Source organism: Sipha flava, unplaced genomic scaffold (assembly GCF_003268045.1).
Source record: "Sipha flava isolate LNK unplaced genomic scaffold, YSA_version1 49_pilon_pilon, whole genome shotgun sequence".
Lineage (NCBI taxonomy): Eukaryota > Metazoa > Arthropoda > Insecta > Hemiptera > Aphididae > Sipha > Sipha flava.
Genome location: NW_020273360.1, coordinates 1,618,711 through 1,625,909, shown reverse-complemented (window position 1 = coordinate 1,625,909; position 7,199 = coordinate 1,618,711).

The following is a 7,199-nucleotide window of genomic DNA, read 5'->3' as shown; positions in this document are numbered from 1 at the left end:
CTGGACGTCGAACCGCGAATGTGTTCCAATATAGATGTATAATTAATTTTAGTGGGGCCCACTGCAGTGTTGCATGGGATGTCGATAGTCGGTCAGCGCGGAGTGTATGTGTGTGTGTGTGTGTGTGAGAGAGAGTATCATTGTGATTCGCGACAACACATTTAAATATAGAATTGATTGTTTTTTTCGCGTCGATTTTTTTTTAACATTTTTTTACATTTTCAAATTCATTACAGCGATATATTTCGGGAGGATTGAAATATCGTAAACAGTTTTGAATCGTTTTGAAAACTATTGCAATGTATATTACTACATTATTATTTACGCGTATGATTTACACGATATCAGTTTTTTACGTTTTTAATCACTTAATCGGGTTTTAATTCATAAACAAATTTTGACATTTTTTAATTTCGCTGTCCGTATCAAACTGTACTGCGAATCCTACGCGTGACATAATTTGTTAAACATAAAAATTACTTAGCATTTAAAATCAGAAGTGCATAAATTATGAAAATCATTTGACGTTAATAAACGTTTTGAAGTTTTTATCATATATATTGTAATTTTTTTTAACGTGGTTCGAAATAAATATTGTAATTCGAGAGTATAATTGTTACTGTACAGCATAATGAAATATTTGTTTACGTGAGAATAATATTTGTGATGTTATGTACGCATGAAATTTCACATTAGCCAACACAATAAACAATAGGAAAAAAATGCAAACTGTAAATAGTCAAAAATAATAATATTATTTAGTGACATTTACTCAGCGACGATTAACGTAGTTATTATTAATCTGAAAAATTAATAATGTTTAAAATTAAAAATATACCTACATATAGTATAATTTTAATAATTGAATCAATAAAAAATAAAAATTGACAGCGTTATGTTAATTACGTGCAGGAACAAAAAAAATATCGTTAAATTAAAATCAAACAGAACGTACTAATGATAGTTCACGAGTGTTCGTCATCATTGCATTTCAATGTCCATCATTGAATTTCAATGAATTAACATTGCACGTGCCCTTTCTCAACTACTTTTTGCATATATTTTCATATCTATAAGATAATATTGATTGGTTTTTTATGTCAACATTTTTACGAATACGTAATGTATAGTGCGTACACATTTACATTATATAAAACGATATTTTTGTGAATACACGTCCCGATTATTCCTCCGAGAGATGATAATTACTAACCTACTAACCACTGTTAATAATGATATTGTTCTATACAATTTACACTTTACGCAGAACTTAGTTTACTGTCATTCATTTTGAATGAGTAAACACTAAGCTTAACTTTTAATAATTGTTTTTTAATCAAACCACTAAAAACCTAAAAACAGTAGCAATGCGGTACTCGAAAACGTATTCTTATTTGTGTTAGTTTTTTAATATTGTTGTCAGTAGGTCACAGTTATATTACGTTATAACCGCCGGCAAATTTAATTCAAAACCGATTCAGTAGTTTGTCGTACGTATATACCAGTAAATGTAAATAACATACCTACACACAAATATATTTTAATAAATCTAAGTGCATTATTATTATATTCATTGGAAAATGGAAATATTTTCAGCAGAGAAGTTAAGATTAATCGGGTGACCGATTATATTTTTATTTAAAATAATTTATTTTTAAAAAAGCCAAAAATATATGGTGCGTTAAGAAAGGGCCACTTTTCGGAATAACGAAGATGGGTAATATAGGGTGTTTCATTAAGAACGCCGGATTTAATCTTGTTATAAATTTATTATGATAGAAAAAATTATTTTAAACAAAAAAAATATATCAACATTTAATATATATTCTACGATTTAAGTGTGAAATATCACAACTGGCATATGTCCACCTCGGCTTCGCTGGCAAGCTTCTGTTCGTAACACGAAATTTGATATAACTTGCTGACACATCTCCGAGCTTAGTTCACCAATGGCAGGACGAATTTCTTCCTTAAGTTCTTCAATTTCAAAAATTTGTAAGCAAGCAAAACTGAAAACTTTGGGGGACAGAAAACCCACAACAAATTGATCAACGTTAAATACATCCTGAACGAGTAACTGTATGGTGTGGCTTTTGGAGTGGAGGTGTTATTGGCCCATATTTTTTTCAAGATGAATATGAAAACACAGTGACGGTAACCGGAGTATGTTACCGAGATATGATAACAGAGTTCTTGTGGCGTTCTTAAATCTGGCGTTTTTAATGAAACACCCTATAGTTGTGGGTATTTTAACACTTGAACATAATATTTGCGAAGAGTTGTATTCAATCAAAAATCGAATTTAATCCTAATTATTTTTAAAGTAGTAAATAATTGCTTCATTAATCTCAAAAAAATATTGTATACAAATATTCAAAATGTAATAAAGTCTTGAAAAATAAAATAATTGAAATAAATTGAATAATTAAACTGAAATAAGTTATTTATTTTAGCGTATAGTATAGTAGACGTTGATAGAATAATTTTAGCGTTTGACTAAATCAAATCTTACAAAAATGTAAAATAATTATTGTAATCTGCATTTATTTAGGCTAGAAACCGATTTAAATTCGTTCAAAAATTGATACAATCACATAATATTACTGTGACTTCAGAGTAATAACAGTTATATTGAATAACAATAATATTTATAATAATAATATAATCTAAGAATTATATAACAAACATGAATTCACCATAGCGTGAAAGTCTTAATCGTTCTCGACGTTTTCGCATGTAACTGCGTGTATCGATAACTCACCTGAATCATTGCACATAACTCGAATATATTTTCAACCTTGTGTGGTTTTTAACGAGGTTTATAGTAAAATATTGTAGAGTAAAAACCGTTCAGCAGAATATTATTCTCGGTGAAACATAATAAATGAATTATTATGACAACACGTACAACTAGTATAATAAAGTATAATAAGAATAATAAGTATAATTAATATACTCATTGGACTCAATAACTCAATGTGTTCAATGAAGTAATAATAAGTAATAATCAGTTTTAACGTGATTCACAGTAGTTATTGAATTATCACGCAACCCTACAAGTTTTATACTTTTTTCTGATATTTTCGACATCTAATATTACACCGAAAAAATGATTAAAACTACATCATTTATTGATATAACAGAAATAATAATAATTAATATATGAAAAATAATTGTTTAGTAATTGGACTGCTTATGAGCTTTGGATGCGAGCGCGATTAATCAGATCCATGGTAAAAACGTACACATTTTACTCACAACGTGCGAGATGAGTTGCCTACACAACATACCTTAAAAACACACCAACCATTTTGAAACTCCGGAGTACACTTAAAACATAATGAAAATATGTCCATTAAGTATCGTAATAAAACTGCATTATGTAATGTGCTTACGGCACATTAACCAGTGTCAAATCTAAAGATAATAAAAAAATAAAAAAAATACCAAGTCTTCGAATTCTATACTGCGTGAGAGGGACCTTATTTATACCCATTGTTTCCACCCGCGGAGGAATTTGTTACCACGGTTACCAATACTCTAAACGCCATTGTGGATTTTGTAACAAAATTGTTTGCCGTATTTCGACCGTCCTAGAGGTATCGCATTGTCTTTATAACATTATTATGATGTACGTCATGACGCATTGACATTAAATCAATCGAACCGGTGTGTGCTGTTATTATTTCGCACATGCTCTGTACACATTTTAGTACGCGATACAACCTGTAATTTAGTATTTTTCATTATGTCCAAAGACGCCGCTACAACAATGTACGTGACAATTCTCGAACGCCTTGAAACCGATCTGGCATTTACATGTGATAACATCAAATTAATAAAAGGTAATAATTATATCATGATGTTATTGTCAGCTTCGATTTTTTTACGAACAGAGTATACGATTTATATACGCTTTTCAGACCTGTATTGTCGCGTTGTTTGGATCACCGAGGGATTTTATTTGCGTACGACAATATACAACATCATACGGTTCGCAATATAATACAACCGGATGGCGAATTTTCTCACGCAACGATACTAATAATGTAATTGTAGATTTTTGCCCGGACAAACGGCCGGTTATTACGTCGATCGCGTGAGCCATAATTTATCGCGTATCGAGGGATAACTACACTGTATACGCGACTGAGCCATAATGCCGTAACGCTGCGAAATATATAATATTGTTATCACCATCATCATCAACTATCATCATTGTTATTATCATTATAATTAGTTTTATTATTATCGTTGTCGCGTTGCGTTTCAAGCGCGCAACAAAAAACCTATCCGTTGCATCGGTGTTGACCACGTGTGCTCGTGGTATTTACGCCCGTTCACGTTAAATTATGCAAACACCGTCACCGTTGTAATCGCTATTCAAATCGTAGCGATAGAAGATCGTATCTCGTGTTCTAATTCTTCGTAAAACGCAATATTTTTTAAAACTGATCTAGCCGGTTTTTGTTATAGATCTGCAAACACGTTCCCAAACAACTCGGATCTGACGTTCGCACTTATGTTCACGTCATGGCGTAGCTGTACGCTTGATAAAAACCGGCAAACGACCCTCCCGATTCGACTGATATTTCGATAAAAAAATAATAAAAAAATTGTGTAAAGTTGCGACTTTATAAGTTAAGACTATATGGTATAAAAATATTGATATGTTTGTGGGCTCACAAATGTTCGTCTGTTCGTTGTGTTTGCAGACATGACGCGCAATCCATTCAAACTGTAGGGAAGAATTATATGTGAACACTGCGAACCCTATTACCAATACAATGGCCAGTCATTAAGAGTTAGTTAATGAGTGTGGTTTCTTTTTTCAAAATTTGTGCATTTTATTTTAATAATAAGCCTATTAAATTAAAAGTCGTAGTATTCAAATTGTTAGGTAGGTAATATACATATAACACGTCGTAAAAATTATTTATTTCGATAGTTGTGATCCGTGATAACATTTATACGGCTAGCAATCTAGACGATCATATTTTGTTCTCTGTTCTGTCCTCCATCATACTCTTTTGGTCGCTGTACTATCACCTACCTGGTTATCTTTGTAAAATAAAATAAAGAACTTTAAAGTTAACAGTAAAAATTACAGTCTATTTAATTATCGAACAATAGTTAAAAATTGTTTTTGAATATTTTTCAAAATTAATTGTCCTCGTCTTCTTCAATAATTGCTTGCATTATTTTTACTAGTGTATGGAAGGGCGAGTATAGTTTTCATGATTTTTCGAAATTCTTAAGTTTAGAAAAAATGTATTGGTTTTCCAACAGTCTTCTAAATACTACGAAAAAATTTTATAAAATGTTAATTAGAACATTGAAACTGCTATCTTGGTGATTGCTACATGTATTATAAAATATATATGTATTATGTAACATTTTTAGAAAAATATCAATGTAGGTATCTCAGTGTATTATGTGTACATATGAATATAATTCTTCTGTGGGTGGAAATTATAATATACCCTCGGTAGTTCAAATGTATAATAATAATAATAATAATTTAATGTAATACATAAATATAATATAATGTGAAAATAATGATGTGTTTGATCTATAATATTACATAGGTACATACATTTGTACATAAATAATTAAAATTTTGTTTTTTTAAACCTTCTCTATTACGAAAACTCTCTATGATGAAAGAAATATCTTGGTCCCTTCATATTTGTTATAAAAAGTTTTCACTGTATATGTTGGTTTGCTTAATTTAAGTATCGAATAAATCATTTAATAATATACAATAATATTATACTTATGTACATGACTGCTATTGGAAAATATTATTTTCATTTTTACAATTGTCTTCTTCTTCATCCAGTCTTTAATACTCTTTAAGAGTTTTCACCGCTACCACTAAATTCCTCCATTTTTCTCTGTCCTGGGCTAATTCTCTCTAATCTTGAACCCCTATTATCTTCAAGTCTTCTTCCACAACATTTAACCATCTTTTTCTTGGTCGTCCTCGGGGTCTTTTTCCTGTAGGTTTCCACTCCAGTACTACTTTGTTAATTCTTACTGCGCCGCTACATGAGTTTAAGGAGTTGGATTCTTTGTCCTCTAATGAAACTCTTACTAATGATGCTATTTCTATTTCTTCCTGAAGCTCTTTGTTGTACTTTCTCCTCCATGTTTCTTTACCATTATCATATAATGATCTACACAAACATATTGCTATCCTATTTTATTCTCAAAAGTTCTGAGTTTTCTTTCGCAGTGTTTGTGATTTTCCATGCCTCACACCCACCTTAAGTGTGGGCCTGATTGTGGGTCACACGCTTCCAAAGTCCTACTGAATGTCATTCATACAAAACTAAGGTACTACGTAGATAGTTAAATACTGCCGGATCAAGCTGCATTTGTTAAAGATAAAGGAACACGTGAAAAAAATCTTGAATATACGCCAGCTCATAAAGAAGAGTAGAGAATTCAATCAACCATTGGTATTCAGCTTACTACAACAAAGCTTTTGACTGTGTACAATGGAGGAAACTATCGACAGTCATGTAAGAAATTAGGAGTCTCTGAACATATCATCCACTTAATCAAGAATCTATACGCTGGATCAAAAGCAGTAATGAGAGCACAAGATGCAGTATCAGATCAATTCTAACCTACCAAGGGTGTTCGACAAAGGTGCATTCTATCACTTATACTCTTTAATATCTACAGTGAATGAGTACTAAGAGAGGCACTCCAGGAATGTAATCATGGAATGGTGATTGGAGATTAGTCAATTAATAGAGTGTGTTGAAGAAGTAAACAACAAGTATGGACTGACAATCAATAGGCAAATAATAAGACAAAGGCTATGGTTATAGATCGAGCAGGAGTATTATTAAACACCAATATACTGAACGGCCACCAAAAAGTGAATGAATTTACATATTTAGGTTCAATTTTGCAAACATATTACGGATCATCCAGAGAGATTAGACGTCACGTAACACTTTGGAGGGAAGCAGTCAGCAGGCAAATACCTTTTTGGACCTTTTTAACGTTTTTGCTAACAGTAAGTTACGACTGCTTAAGACACTTACCTTCTCAGTGATGCTCTATGGATCCAAAACATGTACACTCAAAGTAGAAGATGTAAAGCACATAAACGCTTTTGAGATGTAAGCCCACAGACGGACGTTAAAAATTTCTTGAATAAAAAGGAGAACCAATTTCTCAAT